Here is a 22,697-nt window from a genome sequence, read left to right on the forward strand (position 1 = left end):
AGATCAGGTAAGAGTTGGGCTTTAGAGTTCAAGTAGTTAAAGTAGACTATATTTTGATATTTTTCAGAATATCCACAACCAATAGTTACATTTTATTTCGGCCTGTTAATATAAAGGTTTATAGACTTGTACCAACTGTATTCAAGATCACTTTTTACTACCTTTGGGTCCTTGCAGGCTCTGTTCCTAAATGTTTAGCTGGTTGTGTGTCAGGGGCCCACTGACAATGCCTTAAAGGGGTATTCCAGGCAAAACCTTTTTTTTATATATATTAACTGGCTCCGGAAAGTTAAACAGATTTGTAAATTACTAGGAAACAAAAGAGGAAGAAATGTGTGCAGCTCACAATTATATCACCAACCGAGGACAAATGGGTAATGCATCTATACCTATGGTGCCAATAATAAATATTAGAAAAAGAGACAAAAATACCCAGACCTCAAGGAAGGTAAACTATATGAATCAATTGAAGGAAACAAGGATCGTGCTTCAATTATAATAGGATATACAGATTTTATTAAAAATTGATATAAAATAGAAAATATTCCACCTCACAATGGGGCCCCTTGTGAGAGGAGTAGACAATGACCTAAAATAGACTATCACTGGTAACTAATTAATATCACAGAATGCACTATTAAACTGGAACAGTTATAGACAAATTGCACTGAAATTTCAGTGCAATTTGTCTATAACTGGGTGTTTTTGTCTCTTTTTCTAAGATTTGTAAATTACTTCTATAAAAAAAAATCTTAATCCTTCCAATAGTTATTAGCTTCTGAAGTTTTCTGTCTAACTGCGCAATGATGATGTCACGTCCCGGGAGCTGTGCATGATGGGAGAATATCCCCATAGGAACTGCACAGCTCCCTGGACGTGAGTCATCAGAGAGCAGTTAGACAGAAAACAACAACTCAACTTCAGAAGCTAATAACTATTGGAAGGATTAAGATTTTTTAATAGAAGTCATTTGCAAATCTGTTTAACTTTCCGGAGCTAGTTGATATATAAAAAAAGTTTTGTCCTGGAATACCCCTTTAATGCCCAAATGATTAGTGCCCCCATGGTAATGTGATACAGTGCATTCGGAATGTTTTCAGATCCTTTAACTTTTTCCACATTTTGCTATGTTGCGGCCTTGTGCTAAAATAAAATAAAAAATCAAGGTTTCCCCCATCATTCTGCAATCAATACTGCATAATGATAAAGTAAAAACAGAATGTTAGAAATTTTTGTTAATTTATTGGAAAGTAAAATCTAAAATATTGCAATGACCCTCTCTCTACTCAATACTTAGTTGAAGCACCTTTGACAGTAATTACAGCCTCCAGTCTTATTAAATCACATGCTCATTGGAAATGAGCTCATATGATCTGATAAGAGTCCCTCAAAAAAATAAAAATAAAATAATCTATGAAGCATATCAGAAAGATCATGACGGCATCAAAAATAAGCATATGAACAGGCAAACCATGGTTCATGTTTTCTCTCTCCACAACTTGCAGTGTTGTACTTCCTTGAAATGAAAGGAAAGTCTGAATCTGAAGGATGAGTGGGAAACAATCTTAAAGTGCTAGAAGTCTCTGCTATCCACATGGGATATTAAATGTAAAATGCCAGCTACCAGACATATAACATCGTAAGGCTATAGGAGAAAATTATAGCAAGAAAGAGTGGTATGTGGTAAAGGTAGGAATAGGTGGGCAGAGGAAAGTGAGTAAGCCAACATCCCATTTCTCTTTGCAGCCTTCTTAATTGACTAGCTGCCTCGTCAAATTATATTCAAAGGGATTGTTTGTTGAGACCATGTCAAATATCTTATTCATCGTTGGTATGACTTTTTATTTTAAATTCTTGGCAATTATTAATCTAAAAACATGATCTTTGTGTCATATTGGCGTGAATATACAGTATTCTTAGTAAAAAAAAAAATTGGTGTGTCTAAGAAGCAGGTGTGACTAAGTGATAAGATGGAGAAATGAGTTATGATAGTTCACAGGTATCACTTTTAGTTTTATCTAATAAGGGGCATAACCAAAATAAGTGGGCTGGGGAACCTGCGTTTCCACCATTCTTCTAACACAATGGGGAAGTAGAGGAGTATATGCATGATAAACAAAATGGTGAGTAATACCATCTATGCAGAGTTTTTGTGTTGTATTCCCATAGAGTAAGTACATTTCTGGGCATACCAGGATGCTATTGACCAACTTTTACAACCAAATTGAATCCTTAAAGGGGTACTCCGGTGAAAGCCTTTTTTCTTTTAAATCAACTGGTGGCAGAAAGTTAAACATATTTGTAAATTACTTCTATTAAAAAATCTTAAAGAAATCTTAAATAAATTATTTTCTTTTTGGAATGCTCTCTGATGACATCACGAGCACAGTTCTCTCTGCTGACGCTATAATAATAATAATAATAATAATAACGCTTTATTTATTGTTGTCCTTAGTGGGATTTGAACCCAAGTCCCCAGCAGTGCAGGGCAGCAGTGCTAACCAATGAGCCACCATGCTGCCCTTAGTATACATCTGCTATGCATGGTTGCTAAAATGGACAGAGATGTCAGCAGAGAGCACTGTGCTTGTGATGTCATCAGTGTTCCAAAAAAAAAGGAATTTCCTCTGTAGCATTCAGCAGCTAATAAGTACTGGAAGTAGAGATGAGCGAACTTACAGTAAATTTGATTTGTCACGAACTTCTCGGCTCGGCAGTTGATGACTTATCCTGCGTAAATTAGTTCAGCCTTCAGGTGCTCCGGTGGGCTGGAAAAGGTGGATACATTCCTAGGAAAGAGTCTCCTAGGACTGTATCCACCTTTTCCAGCCCACCGGAGCACCTGAAAGCTGAACTAATTTATGCAGGAAAAAGTCATCAACTGCCGAGCCGAGAAGTTCATGACGAATCGAATTTACTGTAAGTTCGCTGATCTCTAACTGGAAGGATTAAGATTTTGTAATAGAAGTAATTTACAAATACGTTTAACTTTCTGCCACCAGTTGATTTAAAAGAAAAAAGGTTTTCACCAGAGTACCCCTTTAATTCAGCTTCTCATTTTTATATTCCCACAAATGTATTTGCTTTTAAATCTTTACAGAAGAAATCGTATGTCTCCTTGAAATTCCTTTGGAGATGGTCCATCAGTTGTAACTCTTAACATTTTTACAGCCTCCCAGAGCACTTGAATCTACAATCACATGATCATTGTACAATACACTACAACATGTCTGTGTCTAAATGCTTCTATCGCAATTGGCTCTGGCATCTTAGGGTTTCAACAGCCAAGAACAGAGTTATCTTGATCCTCTCTTAGCAGGAAGATTTCTGGAAAGTGTCAAGACAGTCACCCCCCACTGTGTATAGAGCTGACTGTTTCTGAGCTCAGTTTATGCAGCCTTCTTTAACATACCTGTACTTCAAGCATTTTACTCACATAAAAAACTATACAGAACAATAAAAACAAATATACAATAATAATTTTATTTTAAGCCTCATTGTGTGAATCCCTGCTGCTACTTATTATGGAGCGACAAGCACTATGAGCCCCTATTTAATGCTGTAATAATAATAATAAATAATAATAATGTATTATTATTATTATTATTAGTATAATTATATAATCATAGATTATACAATCTGTATGAATTTCTTGTAACTGCATGTAAATATGCATAACACTCATGACTTTTCTAATGAATTTTCTGTGTTTATTATTTGATCCTATGCTTTGTTATTATGATCAAATTTTTATTCAACCACATTTGTATAGCACCGTGGAATATACAGCAGATTTATAAAAACAATGCATACTTTATAAATGGAGATTTTTTATTTTTGTTATTGCATTATAATTTAGTAATATTATAATTATTATAAGTAGCAGTATAATTATTAACTAATACTTTTATTATTATTCAACATAGGTATTAATAATATTAGTCCTCATATCATTTTTAGCTGTAGTAGATTTTTTTTAACTATTTTTGTTATTTTATAATGTATTATTATTAATATTATTAGTTGTAATGATAAACACTGGTAGTGTTTTCTCATTGTTATTTAACATGATCTTGTTATTAAGGTATAATAATAATAATAATAATAATAGGAATTCAAATAGAGAAAACAGACATGGTCGCACAATGCAACATGCACCTTGATCTAATGCTTCTCAATAATAATAATAATAATTATTATTATTATTATTATAAATTATTATTATTATCATCATCATCACCATCAACAACAATAACAGCAACTACACAACAAAATTAAGATAGATAGATAGATAGATAGAAATCCAAAAAAGCAGCACATCCACCAGTTTACAGTCACAAGTATTAAGGTGCACGCAGTCCAGTCATAGGAGGCTTGGTTAGGGACCCCAACTTCAATAAAAGTAATAAAAAACGCAGCACACAAAGTGACTTCAGTGCAAAAATAGTGGTAAATTTATTCCATCCTCAGAAAGAAAAAAATAATTTTTTTTCTTGCTGAGGAAGGAATAAATTTACCACTATTTTTGCACTGAAGACACTTTTGTGTGCTGCGTTTTTTTTCTACTTAGATAGATAATATTGCTGCTACTATTTTAAGGGTATTAGATGCTGTTGTGGTAATGATGATGGTGATTATGATAGTTGATGAAGAATTATTATTATTAATATTATTGTATCATTCATCACCATATCTGGTATGGAAAGGGTTCATCTGAATGTTATTAACCCATCCATATGTTGTGGCACATTTCCCATTAATCCTCATATTTGTGATATCTCGTTGTATTCCTAATTAGCAATTCATGATATTCAACATATGCAAGAGTCACATTCTTAAAGTGTGGAGATACTTAATCATTTAGGCAGGATTTCTTTGCAAAATCCCCAATTTCACCTCCCCTATTTTTACACTGAATTTTGTCAGTTTATAAATTTGCACCACAATTTGTCACCAAGAGGAAAATATAATGAGACCCACGGCATTTTACACATAGACACTGAAAAATAAAGACCATTAGCAAAAAGTATAATTAAATTAAAATGTCAGTTTGCTGCAGAAGCTATGTAAATGGGAGTTATTTGAAACTGTGATAATACAAATTGGTTTCTTTCTAAAGCCGTGAAAATAAAATGTCATTGGATTTAACTAATTTTGTGCTTTTAAGAACTGATTGTAACTATAAAAGTAAAGCAGTTAAATTCTATGGCAGAAAATGTGATCCAAATACACATGACAGCGGGTGGTTACCTCCCTATCTCCAATATAAACCAATGAATCAATGTTACTGGGATGTTATATAGAATGATATTCTAATACACAGAATTATGGATAAAAAATGTGCAATTTATAAAGCATTTTTTGAAGATTTTTGGGAACAAATATGTTATATTATAAAAAGAGCAATTTGATGAAAATGTACAATGAGTGCCATTTTTCATATTTAATGCTTCATTTTTATTCCTAAGTCCTCATGCACATGACTGTCTAAAGCTGGGTTCCCGTATGTCTGGCATCCGGCATAGGTGAACTCAGGCTAGATCTTGACGCAACTGATGCCACAACTGATGACAAGTTGTCATCAGTTGTATGGGATGTGGCATCCATTGTTTCTGGACGGCGGACAGGGAATGCCGCAAGCTGTGTTCCCTGTCTGGTGCCCTCTGGCGTGTCCAACCATCCGGCATCAAAAATGAGACGCCGGATGAATGTGAATTGTCCCATTCAAATGAATGTGATCAGTTCTAGCATCAGTTTCCCTCCGGTGCACGCCGGAAGGAAACTTTGCCAGACGCTGATATATGTGAACTCAGCCTTACAGATCTTGTAAATATCTGTAAGACAATACATATTGTTCTTACAGATATTTACAATCTTCTCTAGGGCCTTACTGTACTCTTCTGTGTATCTTCTTTTATTCAGATGAATGTAAAGGTTTTTTTGTGGATTTGTCTGAATTCATGAGATCTCACACAAATGTGATTCATCAGATGCCATAGAATGCAGCCATTCAGCCTTAGAAGCAATATTCCTAGGCAAGTACATATTACATCATGGAAGCCCCATACAATGAACCATAGGGTGTGTTGGCCGATAATTAAGTTTTTCCATGCATAGCTCTTAGATAGGGTATACACTGAGAAAAAAGGCTTCTGAAAATTATATAGGCCTTTACTTGCCTCGAGTCTTCTGCTTGTTATCAGAGGCTAATCTTATTGTTGCCTGGAATAGTTTTCAAACCTGAAACCCCATGAGTCCACTATATATTGTAAACATTTCTTATCGGTTGCTTATATGTAAACAGTTCAATTCTTGTGGTAGGGGCAAGAGACAAGGCATATATTCTGCATCATAAATGCTACCAAAGGGGCTACTAAGAGGCCCTTGAAGAAAACGGGAGTCAAATCTGATTGTCTCATATTTTTTCTTCAATTTTTACCATAGCACAAAGTTGCTAAATACACTGGGCACATGATCTTCGGGATTATGCAGACTTCAGGGAAACTATCTCCTGAAACATTGCTATGAAACTGCAGACACAATTTTAGGCGAGTCCAGCCACACATCGGTAATGCTTTACACTGTCAGTCCAACAGATTTTTTAAATTACTGCCACCACCAACCTACAAAATAAAGGTACCAATATTGTGTCATTATTTAGTAACACAGTGATGTTCCAGGGGACAGTTTCCTTTTAACTCCAGTGAAGCCCCAATATCCTGAATAGGCAATAATCAGAGTGGAGCTTCACACAACAACTAATCACAGAACAGCTTTCCCTTTACCAGAGCTCATTAGGATAGGAGAGTTGGGCTGTGATTGGTTGCTGCAGAAATATAACTGCAGTTTTCTCTCACACAATTTTCATAAATCTGGGCCAAAGTGTAGTCTACAAGAAAGAGTTAGCAATGCAAAATCAACAAAGGTACCAGAGAAGGGTGCATGGGCAAAATCTGGTATACAAGTCAGGGTTCAATATATAGAAATAGAAGTTGCAGCAATGCAGAGATTGAGCAGAAGCAAAGTTCAGCCATAGGTCTTAGGGATCGTTCACACTATGGACATTCAGCCGGCAGAATTCCCTTTGCGGCAGAGTCCAATGGTATTCTTCTACACATTGTATACTCCAGAATTTCTGCAGTGGGATTCGACTGGCAGAATGGATGACAGCCAAAAAAAAACCAACATCCACATAGTCCTACTGCTAATGATTTCCGGCTAAATGATTTCCGGCTAGATTTCCACAGTGTGGATGAGCCCTAATAGTACAAAAGTCAGCAGAAGTTATCAAAACTCTTTTTCTAAGTCACAGTAGCACTCAAGAATTACCTATTACCAGGCAGCACAGAATATAGTTTTATAGGCTGCAGCCCATGACATCACTAACATGGATCGGCTGTTGCAGTGTATGAGGGCTGGGTAGGAATTAAGAAAAGACAGGGATTTTGGAAGAACCCAGAACCTGGATGTACCCTTAAAAAACCTACACAGGAACTCCTCCTGAAATCGGACCTGCAATAAGGGAAAGGGAAGACATCTCAGGGGTCACAAGTGTCTTTTGCATAAGGAAGTATGAGGATCAACATGGGACAGTCTATTGTATTACTCAGATGGCATTATGACAGAGCTAGGGTCTTATCTTGCATTTTTAGCCTGGTAAAATCTGACATATCTTGTCTTTAGATTTGAAAAAAAAATGCCTTGTGCTCTCCTGGCTGGAAGAAAGGGTGACACATCAATATCTGGTGCCCAGCCACCAACAGCTTTATGTACTGTAAAGGATGCCATAACTATATGCCACTCATAAGAGGCCTATACCTTCCTTGAGTCATAGTTGTTGAGCACATATAACCACAGAGATCAGCCATTTTCACCTAATGCATCACTACAGAATTCTAGCAATAGCCTAGGGAATTCCACCTGCCATTTCATACTATAAAGTTTCTCTTTACTAAGTATAAGTTTAAAAAATAAATCTTGTCCATTAAATGTTTAATAATGGGGAAGTGAGGTGCAGCATTGCCCTACTATTTCAGTCAATACTTTTAGGGATATAGATCGTCTCCAGACAAACTAATATTAAAATATTTTAGGTTTAATGGAGAAGTATAAGAAAAAAAAATGTTTTTAAAAATATTAAAAGTCCTTCCCAAAGAAAAAAAAAATAAGCATACCTGCATTTAGTATCACCACATGTGGAAATTTCTGAACTATTAAAATGTACTGTTAACCAGCACAGTGAATGGCATACATGAAAAAAATAAAATAAAATAAGGCTTAATACCTGAGTAGATGATTTCTGGCATCATAATACAGTGGTCCCTCAACATACGATGGTAATCCGTTCCAAAAGGACCATCGTTTGTTGAAACCATCGTATGTTGAGGGATCCGTGCAATGTAAAGTATAGGACAGTGGTCTACAACCTGCGGACCTCCAGATGTTGCAAAACTACAATACTCAGCATGCCCGGACAGCTGTTGGCTGTCCGGGCATGCTGGGTGTTGTAGCTTTGCAACATCTGGAGGTCCGCAGGTTGTAGCCCACTGTTAGACGAAGTTGTACTCACCTGTCCCCGCCGCTCCGGACCGTCACCGCTGCCCGGGATGTCGCCGTTCATCGCTGTCGCTGCGTCCCCGAGGTGTCCTCAACGCTCCGGTAAGGCCTCTGCTTCCCCGGCATCCGCGCTCTCCGTCGCTGCCATCACGTCGCTACACACGCCGCTCCTATTGGATGACGGGACGGCGTGCGCAGCAACGTGATGATGTCGATGGAGAGCGCCGACGATGCAAAGGATCCCGAAGAGGACGCGCCGGAGCCCCGAGGACAGGTGAGTGACCATCACCGGAGCTCACAGGGCACCGTAAACGGCTATCCGGTGGCAGCTGAAGCAGTCAGCGCTGCCGGATAGCCGTTTATGCGATGGCGCCGACATACAAAACCATCGTATGTTGATGCTGCCTTCAACATGCGAAGGCCTCTGAGAGGCCATCGCATGTTGAAATTATCGTATGTCGGGGCCATCGTAGGTCGAGGGGTCTCTGTATACCAAAAAATAATAATAATATGAAAGTCCCTATTACTCCGAAACGATACAAATAAAAACTACAGATCATAGTAATTGCAAAATTGTGAAGATAGATAGATGGCATTTTTGTTTAGTTTTACTTTTTAACATTAGCCATATAAAACAAAAGCTATATAAATTGGGTATTATTTTAATTGCATTTACCCAAAGACTAAAAATAACATGTCAGTTGTACTGCTAAATGTTCTCTGTAAAAACAAAAGTCACCAACATTTGCAAAATGGTGGTTTCAGATTCTTCCCCCAGAAGCAGCAATGTCTAAACTCCATAATCCTATTGAAGAACATTACAGTCACAATCTTGCCAGCCACAAATGGCTGCTACCAGAAAACAATAGTTTCGCAAAGCAAACAGAGGTAAGATAGACTTAAGATTCTCTCTTTAGATTTTCTCTGGTCACGAATTTGTCTAAACTATGGGATTAATATCTGGAGACAAAACTAAATATATATTTTTTGTCATTAGACACCTGAATTCCATGAACATGGCAATGCTGATACATATTTTGTTTCCTTCTGTGGCCTGTAGATTAAGTTATCCAACACAACGTAAAGATTATTTCATTTAATATTTATGTGCAAATGTTGAAAATTCTGCAATGTATATGAATGTCTATGCTACATTTTCTATGCCTTGACTGAAAACTTCCATACAGCTTTCAGTGTAAAAGGAAACTATAAATGTAAATATTTTTTTTTTCCAAAAAGCCACATCACATAGATCATTTGTAAAGTCGTACAGCATACAGAGTGAGCCGTGGAAATGAGCTTACATCCCTGAGCCATGGAAACTGCAACAGAACCGCAGGTCTTTCTCAAAATTACTTTTGGCATATACGCTGATTTGCTTAATTCCTCTTTGAGTGTCCCAAATAACCTTTGAGAATGTGGTTCAAGGTGTTTATGTGTCAGGACAATATCAAAAATTATTCAGTGGATAAGTTACATGTCATCACATTCAGATTAAAAACTTGTGGTCATTTGTCATGACCTTGGCGCCCCCTAGTGGCTGAATATGGGCAATTCCTTCTTTTAAAAATGCTGTGAGACAAATAAATTCACTGTCTTTTTTGCATTTTTGAGTGCTGCACTACTGGTTATATGTATATATATATATATATATATATATATATATATATATATATATATATATATTAGAGTGTACAGTATGCAGTATTATAGTAGCAAAATGCATTTTTATTGATTGTTTTAAAATTATAATATAAATGTAATATACATATTCCTTCTTTTAACAATTTTAGTTAATGGTGCCTGCAGGACTTTTTTTCTTATTTTGTTATGGATTTTATGAAATATGAAACTTTTGAAGGAAAGGATTCATTGCAAGGTAATATATATATATATATATATATATATATATATATATACATATATATATATATATATATATATATATATATATATATATATATATAGGAGCTGCTGGTTTTTGCTTCTCCCAACCGGATCTGGCACCCGTGCACTACAAACGTAGTTTGAACCAGCCCTTCAGTGTATCAATAATGAATATATATATATATATATATATATATATATATATTGTAGGGGCTTCGCTCTGGGATCGTCCTTTGCCGTAGACAAAGGACATAAAAATAACACCTAGCACCTAGGCATCTAGCCACTTCCCTACACATGTAGAATGCCCTAACTATTAACTTAAGGACCAAGCGTTTTTTTCTGTTTTTGCACTTTTGTTTTTTCCTCCTTACCCTTTCATAACCCTTTCAATTTTACACGTAAAAATACATATGAGGGCTTATTTTTTGCAGCACCAGTTCTACTTTTTAATGACATTAGTCATTTTACCCACAAATCTACAGCAAAACAGGAAAAAAAAATCATTGTGCGCCAAAATGTAAGAAATTTTTTTTTTTTTCGGTAAAACTGACACTTTATCTTTATTCTGTAGGTCTATATGGTTAAAATGATTCCCTACATATAAATGTTTGATTTTGTCATACTTTTGGAAAAAATCATAACTAAATAACTACAAAGTTAATACATTTAAAATTGTCTTTTCTGACCCCTATAACTTTTTTATTTTTCCACGTACAGGTTAGTATGAGGGCTCATTTTTTGTGCCGTGATCTGAAGTCTTAAACTGTACCATTTTTGTTTTAATCGGACTTTTTGATCGCTTTTTATTCCTTTTTTTATTGGAATAAAAAGTGACCAAAAATACGCTATTTTGGACTTTTGAATTTTTTTGCACGTACGCCATTGACAATGTGGTTTAATGTATGATATATTTTTATAGTTATTTATGATAGTTTATTTTATAGTTAGTTATTTATTATAGTTATAGATATTTACATATGCGGCGATACCCCATATGTTTATTTTTATTATGTTTATATATTTTTGTATGAAATTTAGGAAAAGGTGGGTGATTTAAACTTGTAATAAGGAAGGGGTTAATGTGTGTGTTTTTAAACTTATTTTTTACTTTTTTCCCCCACTTTTAGTTCCCTTAGGGGACTTTTAGGAGGAATCATTAGATTCCTCATACAGATCAATGGGATTCTATAGAATCCCATTATTCTGTGTGCTCTGCGCTCGATTGATGAAGCCTGGTCTTGTCATTCCGAGCGCAGGAGACGCCGCAGCAGGAGAGGTAAGCCCTCAGGGACAGTGGATCGCCCCCCGTGATCATGCTGCGGAAGGGCGATCCACCCCACTGGACCACCAGGGACAGGATAAAGGCACCTTTAGACGATCTAAAGCTTTAATAGCCGGCGTCCGCCACATGTTGGCTATTAACGCCGGCCCCCAGCTACAGGAATCAGCTGGGGGCTGGCCGGTATGACACGGACTCGAGTCAGGAGCCCACGTCATACCCCGTTAACGGCACATGGACGAGCTTAAATGTCCATGGTCGTTAAACACAATGAAGGAGATTTATCATTATTTTCAAACATATGGCTTTTATATGACAATTTTTTTTAACTTACTTTTGCTTACATGCGACCTATTTATCAAATAGCCACACGACCTTGAAAAATAAATTACACGTAAGCAAAACCCGGGAAACCCTCTTACTAAAGCATTTTTTAAAACAGAAAATTTCCCCTTATGTTAAAAGCTGAAGTTTTTTATCTACCCTTTATTACCAGTAGCGTTGCTAGAGAGTGACGGGGAGGGGGGGCATACCGCATCAGGTGACACCCTGACTGTCCTGCCTGCCACTAAATAGCTGCACTCCAACTATCCCTCAACAACCCCTTCACCCTCCTCAGAAATAAAAAAAATATTAAAAACGTACTATGCCACACCATGAATATTCGTACTATTGGAGGCTTTTTTGTTTAATTTTGAGTCCGCATTTTGTGACGTTGGTGGGCGGAGTCTTGCATCGCTGCGCTGAGGCCAGAGTTTACATCAGGAAGGAAGACAGCGCAGCACCAACAGGCACATAAACAATAGTGAAGCCACAAAAATGTTTTTTTTTAAATGGCTCGGTACTTTACCCAGCCCAAAATGTGCATGAAGCTGTATTACTCTGAATGTTTATTTTTTTTAAGGAAACATTTTAGTGCCACATATGGGTTACGTAGTCTGTAAAAATTCTTACACAATTATTTTGTGTCTTATTCTATTTTAACACAACATAAATTTTAAAATTTTGTGGGTAGTGGGTACCCCAGCATGTACATGTCCTAAAATTAACAAGGTGTGCAGTGTGTATTTTCAACCTTAAAATTTATAGATTTATTAGTTATATAATTCATTTTTTTTCTATAAATAGCATTAACATTAATGTAGTAGCTTTGTTTTATGAACAGTTGTTAAAGTGGGTGTTAATGTCCTTTTCTGCAGACATATGCACTTTCTGTAAGCCAGGTTGGACCTGGAATACATATGTCACTTTTAAATGGAGAAGCAACTATCGCATTTGATAAATACATGACCACTGCAAAGTTAAAAAAAAATATATATTACTATGGGCAGATTTATCAAAAACTGTGCAGAGGAAAAGTGGTGCAGTTGCCCATAGCAACCAATCAGATCGCTTCTTTAATTTTTCCCAGGCCATTTTAAAAATGAAAGAAGCAATTTGATTGGTTGCTATGGGCAACTGGGCAACTTTACCTCTGGACAGGTTTTGATAAATCTCCGCCTATGTGAGTAGATTTCAGATATGTGCTTTGGAATAAGCAAAAATAAAAAAGTCACAACATGTATAGAAAAGTCGCACATGCCCAAGTACATGCAACTTTTTTATGCAAAAAAACCTACTATGGAGCTTGATAAATCTCCTTCAATAAGTTCTGCAGCCTTATAAGATACAGTTCACATTTGAACATAAAGTCCCATTCATACAGCCACCTGCTGCATGTTACCAGAGCCACTGCTCTCACTTTAGGAGTCTACACTTGTGTCCTTTGCCGCCCTTGCTGTGCACGCCTGACAATGGACATGATGTCTCCCCCGCTAACAGCCACTTCTGTCTAAGGCTGGGTTCCCATTACGTTTTCCCCCATACGAGAGCGCATATGGCAGGGGAGAGCTAAAAACTTGCGCTCCCGTATGCCTTTCTATGCGCTCCCGTCTGTAATTCATTTCAATGAGCCGACCGCAGTGAAACGTTCGGTCCGGTTGGCTCATTTTTGCCCCATATGCACTTTTCCCCCGCACCTAAAACCGTGGTTGACCACGGTTTTAGGTGCGGTTGTAAAAGCGCATATGGGGCAAAAACAAAAATGTCCGTTTTGTATAATGTGAACAGACCCTTCTGGCAGTGTCTTCCCAGATAGGGAGACTCCAGCTGTCGCTAAACTACAACTCCCAGCATGCCCAGACAGCCAAAGGCTGTCTGCGCATGCTGGGAGCTGTAGTTTTGCAACAATTGGATGCTCCCTGTTTGGGAAGACATTGCAATATGGGCGCTCTCCCCAGCGGACAGCGCAAAAAATTTACTAACCAATGTTTTGTGTTTTTTTTTTCTTCTCGTTTCAGATCCATGTATGCAGAGGATTACGGCGGATTCGATGGATTGCGGCAGATGAACTGGATTTTTTTTTTTTTAACGAGGGCTGTGAGGGAGTGTTTTTTTTTATAAAATAATTTTTCCAATGTGTCGTCTTTTTTTAAAATAAAATTTTCAGACTTAGTAGTGGAAGCCAGTCTTATTGACGGAATCCATTACTAATCCAGGGCTTAGCAGCTAGCTCTAACCCCCAATTAATACCCCGGTACCCACCGCCACAGGGGTGACGGGAAGAGCCCATACCAACAGGCCCGGAGCGTCAAAAAAGGCGCTCCTGGGCCTAGGCGGTAACAGGCGGCCATTATTTAGGCTGGGGAGGGCCAGTAACAATGGTCCTCGCCCACCCTGGTAACGTTAGGCTGCTGCTGCTTGGTTGGTATCTGGCAGAGAATAAAAAGTTGGTGAACCCTATGCGGTTTTTTAAAATAAAAAAAATTAAAAACGCATATGGTTCCCCATATTTTTATTCCCAGCCAGATACCAACCAAGCAGCAACAGCCTGACGTTACCAGGGTGGGCGAGGACCATTGTTACTGGCCCTCCCCAGCCTAAATAGAGCCAGCCCAGGAGGCCCAGGAGCGCCATTTTTGATGCTCCGGGCCTGTTGGTACCGGCACTTCCCAGCACCCCTGTGGTGGTGGGTACCGGGGTAATAATTGGGGGTTAGCTGTTTTTGGGGCTAACGCTAAGCCTTCGCTTAGTAATGGATTTTGTCAATAAGACCGGCTTCCAAGCCTGCAAATTCAATTTAAAAAAGATGACATTAGAAAATACATTAAATTTTTTTTAAACTCCCCCACAGCCATCGTTAACCATTTTATTAAAATAAAAAAAAAATCCAGTTCATCTGCCGTAATCCATCAAATCTGCCATAATCCTCTGCATACACGGATCTGAAACGAAAAGAAAAAAGAAACACAAAAAATTAGTTAGAACATTTTTGGTGCTGTCCGCTGATGAGAGCGCCCATAATGCAATGTCTTCCCAAACAGAGGGCCTCCAATTGTTGCAAAACTAAAACTCCCAGCATGCCCAGACAGCCTTTGGTTGTCTGGGCATGCTGGGAGTTGTAGTTTAGCAACAGCTGGAGCCTCCCTGTCTGGGAGGACACTGCCAGAAGGGTCTGTTCACATTATACAAAATGGACAATGTGAACAAAGCTTCAGACCTTTACTAGCCTGACTCCCGTATGTAGCTCTGCCCCCTAATGATGTCATCACTAGGGGTGGAGCTGCACGGACCTGACGGGGACAGGAGCAAGGGAGGCAAGTGGAGATCCTGTTCTGTATACACTATATACAGCTATAGTTTAGTGACGGGATTTCCTGGCTCCTGTATAGTACACACGGGTACACTATGCACCCCTGTATACTATACGGCCGGCGGAGGTGAGTAGTGATGTTGTACATCACTCCTCATCTCCTTACACTCTGTTGACCGGGCGCTCAGCATCCGACCCACAGAGTGGTACCCTGAAAACTGCCACAGGGTACAAAACTGGCTATTTCCACACACCAGGAAAAATGACAGAAAAACTGCCAAAATGCAGGGAAAAGCTGTGGCAGTTTTTTTGGCGTTTTTGCTGGCGTTTTTTTTTTTGGTGCTAAAAAAAAAACAAGTGGAAACCTAGCCTAAGTGAGACTCAACGTAAGTCTAAGGGATTGCCTTCATTATGTGGCTCAGCCATGTACTTCTCTCTTCCATTTAATTGACCGATCAGGGTCTAAACACTCAGACACCAACTGATCAAAACTTTTGGCAAAAAAAAAAAATTAAAGCAACAGGTGTACTTTTTAAGTATTCTTAACCCCTTAAGGACTTAGGACTTATGAGTACGGCCCAAGTCCGGTCCCTGTCTATAACGTGGGGTCCCGGCAGGATCCCGCATCATAGCGGGCTGATCGGGGTCATCGCAATAAAATTGTGATGCCCCGATCAGCTACCCGGAGAGAAAAAGGTCTCTACCTTCTTCCATCAGCGTCCCAGCTCTGATTGATTGCTCCATGCCTGAGTTACAGGTTGGAGCAATCAACCGCCTATCACACAGCTTGTTGCCATGCAATGGCAATGCAACAATCTGTGTATGCAATCAGCCATTGCAAGCTCATAGGTCCCTATAGGAGCTATGAGCTCGCAAAAAAAAAAAGTGTAAAAAAAAAGTTAACCCTTTCAGGTATTCCCTTCTTAATTAAAAGTTTAAATCACCCAGCATTTCCTAGTAACAAAATAAAACAGTGTAAAAAAAAATAAACATATGTGGTATCACCATGTGCGAAAATGTCCGAATTATAAAAATATACCGCTTTTAAAACCGCACGTTCAAGGGCATATGTGCAAAAAAAAGTGAATAAAAAGTGATCAAAAAGTCTGATCAGAACAAAAATGGTACCGCTAAAAACTTCAGATCACGGCGCCCTGAACACAGAAAAATTAAAAAGTCATAGGGCTCAGAAAATGACAATTTTAAACGTATACATTTTCCTGCATGTATTTATGATTTTTTTATGAAGTAATACAAAATCAAACCTATACAAGTAGGGTATCATTTTCACGGTATGGACCTACAGAATAAAGATAAGGTGTCATTTTTACCGAAAAATGTACTGCGTAGAAACGTCCCCAATATTTACAAATAGGCATTTTTTCTTCAAGTTTGTCGCACAATGAATTTTTTTTTTCAATTGCCGTGGATTTTTCGATAAAATGACTAATGTCACTGTAAATTAGAATTGGTGGCGCAAAAAATAAGCCATAATACAGATTTTTAGGTGCAAAATTGAAAGGGTTATGATTTTTTAAAGGCAAGGAGGAAAAAACGAAAATGCAAAAATGTGAAATCGCTCAGCCCTTAAATGGTTAAAGGGAAACTGTTAACACTTTTATGTTGATTTGGAGATGGGTGGTTTGTATAACAGGGTTAGAATTTATTTCTATATTTAAATACCATGGAAAATTTTTGGAGATCTCTTTTATTTTATTTTGGACACAAGTATAGAGAACAGAAATTAAACTTGTAAAGCATTTCCACCAATGCCTCTTAAAGGAGTAGTCTATTCCCACTCCGTTGTGCCCGGGCTGAAAAAAAATGGAAAATAAACTTTCACTCACCTTCCTGCGTTCCCCTGGAGCGCCGCTACAGTTGATCGGTCCTCCAATCCCGTCTTCATTTTTCTTCCGTGTGCACGGATCGTCACACGGCGCTCCATGTACATGGAAGAAGGATGAAGACCAGACCAGAGTACCTATCAGCTGTAGCGAAGCTCCGGTGAAAAGCAGGAAGGTGAGTGAAAGTTTGTTTTCTATATTTTTTTTCAGCCAGGGCACAACGGAGTGGAATAGTCTGCAGTAGTCTAGTCCTTTAACCCCTTGCCGAAAAACGCTGTTTCTAAAGGGCGCTGCGGCACGGGAGGGTCATGAAGCGAGCTCAGGAGCTGAGCTTGCATCATATACACATGGTCCTGGCTGCTATTAGCAGCCAGGATCCCTGGCTAATGCGGACATCGCAGTTCAGGCAGCTGTCCGGAATTAACTCTTTAGACACGGTGATCAAAGTTGATCGCCACGTCTATAGTGAAAGGGAAAGCTTCCCAGCAGCTCAGTCGGGAGGATCTGGACCATCGCGGTCCCAATCAGCAAGGATGCAGCAGAATGGAGCCTTACCTGCCTCCTGCGTGTCCCATCAGTGGTTGATTGCTCCAAGCCTGAAAACTAGGCTTGAGCAATTAACCGTTGATAACACTGATCAATGCATTGCAATGCAATGGCATTGATCAGTGTATTGAATCAATGTACTGCATGTTATAATCCCCTATGGGGGCTATAACATTGCAAAAAAAAAAGTGAAAATAAAAAAAAGTTGAAGATTATTTAACCCCTTCCCTAATAAAAGTTGAATCATAAAAAAACTGTGTAAATAAAAATAAACATGTGGTATCCCCGCATGCCTAAAATGTCCTAACTATAAAAATATATTGTTAATTAAACCGTACGGTCAAAGGCGTGTGTGCCAAAAAATTCCAAAGTCCAAAATAGCATATTATACCATACAAAATGAATAAAAAGTGATCAAAAAGTTTGATCAAAACAAAAATGGTACCGATAAAATCTTCAGATCACGGCACTAAAAATGAGCCCTCATACTGCCCCATGCATGGAAAAATAAAAAAAATTATAGGGGCCAGAAGAGGACAATTTTAACCCCTTAAGGACCGGGGGTTTTTCCGTTTTTGCATTTTCGTTTTTTGCTCCTTGCCTTAAAAAAATCATAACTCTTTCAAATTTGCACCTAAAAATCCATATGATGGCTTATTTTTTGCGCCACCAATTCTACTTTGTAATGACATCAGTCATTTTGCCCAAAAATCTACGGAGAAGCGGGAAAAAAAATCATTGTGCGACAAAATTGAAAAAAAAAACGCTGTTTTGTAACTTTTGGGGGCTTCCGTTTCTACGTAGTACATTTTTTGGTAAAAATGACACCTGATATTTATTCTGTAGGTCCATATGATTAAAATGATACCCTCTTTATTTAGCTTTGATTTTGTCGGACTTCTGGAAAAAATCATAACTACATGCAGGAAAATTAATACGTTTAAAATTGTCATCTTCTGACCCCTATAACTTTTTTATTTTTCTGTGTATGGGGCGGTATGAGGGCTCATTTTTTGCGCCGTGATCTGAAGTTTTTAACGGTACAATTTTTGCATTGATATGACTTATTGATCGCTTTTTATTCATTTTTAAATTATATAAAAAGTGACCAAAAATGCACTATTTTGGACTTTTGAATTTTTTTGCGCGCACGCCATTGACCGAGCGGTTTAATTAATGATATATTTTTATAATTCGGACATTTCCTCACGCGGTGATACCATATATGTTTATTTTTATTTTTATTTACACTGTGTTTTTGTTATTATTGGAAAAGGGGGGTGATTCAAACTTTTAATAGGGGAGGAGTTAAATGATCTTTATTCACTTTTTTTTTCACTTTTTTTTTTGCAGTGTTATAGGGACCTATAACACTGCACACACTGATCTTCTATGCTGATCACTGGTTTCTCATAAGAAACCAGTGATCAACGATTCTGCCACATGACTGCTCATGCCTGGATCTCAGGCACTGAGCAGTCATTCGGCGATCGGACAGCGAGGAGGCAGGTAGGGACCCTCCCGCTGTCCTGTCAGCTGTTCGGGATGCCGCGATTAGACGCAGCTATCCCGAACAGCCCGACTGAGCTAGCCGGGAACTTTCACTTTCACTTTTAGCCGCTAAAGGGTTAATAGCGCGCGGCGCCGCGATCGGCGCTGCACGCTATTAGAGGCGGGTCCCGGCTTCACTATGACGCCGAGCCCGCCGTGATATGACGCGGGGTTACTGTGTAACCCCGCGTTATATCAGAAGAGCAGGACCAAGGACTTACCGGTACGTCCTTGGTCCTTAAGGGGTTAAACGTATATATTTTCCTGCATGTAGTTATGCATGTGCAGAACAAAGATAAGGTGTCATTTTTTCTGAACAATGTACTGCGTAGAAACAGAAGATGGCATTTTTTTTCTTCCATTTTGTCGCCTAATGATTTTTTTTCCCGTTTTGCCACAGATTTTGGGGTAAAATGACTGATGTCATTACAAAATAGAATTGGTGGCGCAAAAAAAATAAGCTATCATATGTATTTTTAGGTGCAAAATTGTAAGAGTTATGATTTTTAAAAGGTAACGAGGAAAAAATGAAAGTGCAAAAACGGAAAAACACTATGTCCTTAAGAGGTTAAGGAATGGATGAACCCACCCAGTCCCTTCACAAGGGAAAATAAAGTTTTACTAAAATCTATTCAACATTTATAGTGTGATCTAAATGGCCTTTTTAAAATATATTTTTAGACCTCAATCATTAAAAAAAATCTACTTAAATGTGCAAGAGAAGAAAGTAAAATTGGAGCACACACAACATTAATGGAGTAAAAATTATTTATTTCTTGTTCATTGAAAACATGTTTAAATCAGGGAAAAGACGGAGAGGGTTTGAGGACAGAGCAGGGAGCGTGGACTACGACAACTGTTTCGTGACCAATGCAGTTCTTCTTCTGGTGTAGCTGTCTTACACACAGTAGGAAATAGACCAGTAGGTAAACACAAAATGCTACTTTACAAATACATATGCAACGGAAACTTACAAATGTATCCACACTTTGTGTAGAAGCATAGATGATTGTCAGCAAAAAAAGGCCACTTGGTCCGTCTAGTCTGCCCTTATATTATTTCCTTTTTATTTTAGGATACATGTCCCATACATGTTTAAAACTACTGTGAATTAACCAATAACGTCTACAACTCTTTCAGTAAACTAATATTTTCTCACACTGCTTCATAATACGTATTTGTAATATATAAATGCTACATTTATGGAATTAAATAATTGCAATTAAAATACCAACAGACTTACTAGTTACAGAATAACTTATTATAAGACAATTAACATTTTCTCCTATCTCAATATTTAATTGCAGATTTTAACATATTTGAAAGACACTTTTTAATCAAGACAGAAGTCTGCCTTAACCCCTTGGGGACTGAGCCCATTTTGACCCTAAGGACCAGAGCATTTTTTGCAATTCTGACCACTGTCACTTTAGCCATTAATAACTCTGGGATGCTTGTACTACTGAATTTGATTCAGAGATAGTTTTTTCGTGACATATTCTACTTTATGTTAGTGGTAAATTTTCATCCATACTTGCATCATTTCTTGGTGAAAAATTCCAAAATTTCATGAAAAATTTGAAAATTTAGCATTTTTATAACTTTGAAGCTCTCTGCTTGTAAGGAAAATAGACATCCCAAATAAATTATATATTGATTCACATATACAATATGTCTACTATATGTTGGCATTGGTTTTTACTTTTTGAAGACATCAGAGGGCTTCAAAGCTCAGCAGCAATTACATTTCAAGTAAATTTCAAAATCTGAATTTTTCAGGGACCAGTTCAGTTTTGAAGTGAATTTGAGGGTCTTTATGTTAGAAATACCCTATAATGGACCCCATTATGAAAACTGCATGCCTCAACGTATTCAAAATGACATTCAGAAAGTTTGTTAACCCTTTAGTTGTTTCACAGGAATAGCAGCAAAGTGGAGGCAAAAATTCAAAATCTTCATTTTTTACACTAAACTGCTCTTGTAGACCCATATTTTTTATTTTTACAAGGTGTAAAAGGAGAAAAAGACCCCCAAAATGTGTTACCCAATTTTTCTCGAGTAAGGAAATACCTCATATGTGGGTGCACTAGAGGGCTCAAAAGAGAAGGAGTGACAATGGGATTTTGGAGAGCGAATTTTGCTGAAATGGTTTTTGGTGGGCATGTCGCATTTAGGAAGCCCCTACGGTGACAGAACAGGAAAAAAAAAACACATGGTATACTATTTGGGAAACGACACCCCTCAAGGCACGTAACAAGGGGTCCAGTGAGCCTTAACACCTCACAGGTGTTTGACGAATTTTCAATAAAGTTGGACGTGAAAATGAAAAATTTTATTTTTTTCAGTAAAATGCTGATGTTACCCCAAATTTTTCATTTTCACAAGGGGTAATAGGTGAAAATGTCTCCCAAAATTTGAAACCCCATTTCTCTCGAGTAAGGAAATACCTCAGATGTGGATGTAAAGTGTAAAGGGGCACTAGAGGGCTCAGAGGGGAAGGAGCGACATTTTGCTTTTGGAAAGCAAATTTTGGTCAAATGGTTTTTGGGAAGCATGTCACATTTAGCAAGCCCCCATGGTGCAAGAACAGCAAAAAAAAAAAAAAAAAAACACATGGCACACTATTTGGGAAACTACCCCCTCACTGAACATAACAAGGGGTGCAGTGAGCATGTATACCACACTGGCATTTGACAGATCTTTTTAACAGTGGGCTGTGCAAATGAAAAATTATATTCTTCATTTTCATGGACCACTGTTTCAAAAATCTGTGTAAATGCTCACTGTATTCCTTGTTACATTCCGTGAGGGGTGTAGTTTCCAAAATGGGGTCACATGTGGGTATTTATTTATTTTGCGTTTATGTCAGAACCACTGTAACCAGCAGCCACCCCTGTGCAAATCACCAGTTTAGGCCTCAAATGTACATGGAGCTCTCTCACTCCTGAGCCTTGTTGTGCGCCCGCGGAGCATTTTACGTCCACATTTGGGGTATTTCCCAACTTGGGAGAAGCTGTGTTACAAATTTTGGGGTCTTTTTCTCCTTTTACCTTTTATGAAAATGAAAAGAATGGGAAAACACCAGCATGTTAGAGTAAAAAAAAATTTTTTTTACACTAACATGCTTGTGTAGACCCCAACTTTACCTTTTCATAAGGGGTAAAAGGAGAAAAAGCCCCCCAAAATTTGTGGCACAATTTCTCCCGAGTATGGAGATACCTCATATGTGGTCCTAAACTGTTGCCTTGAAATACGACAGGGCTCTAAAGTGAGAGAGCTATGCGCATTTGAGGCCTAAATTAGGGATTTTCTCAAGGGGTGTACCCGGATGCAAAAATACTGTACGCCAGTTTTCCCCAAACAGGGTGCCTCCAGCTGTTGCAAAACTCCCAACACGCCT

The sequence above is a fragment of the Hyla sarda genome, chromosome 6 (assembly GCF_029499605.1).
Source record: "Hyla sarda isolate aHylSar1 chromosome 6, aHylSar1.hap1, whole genome shotgun sequence".
Taxonomy (NCBI): Eukaryota; Metazoa; Chordata; class Amphibia; order Anura; family Hylidae; genus Hyla; species Hyla sarda.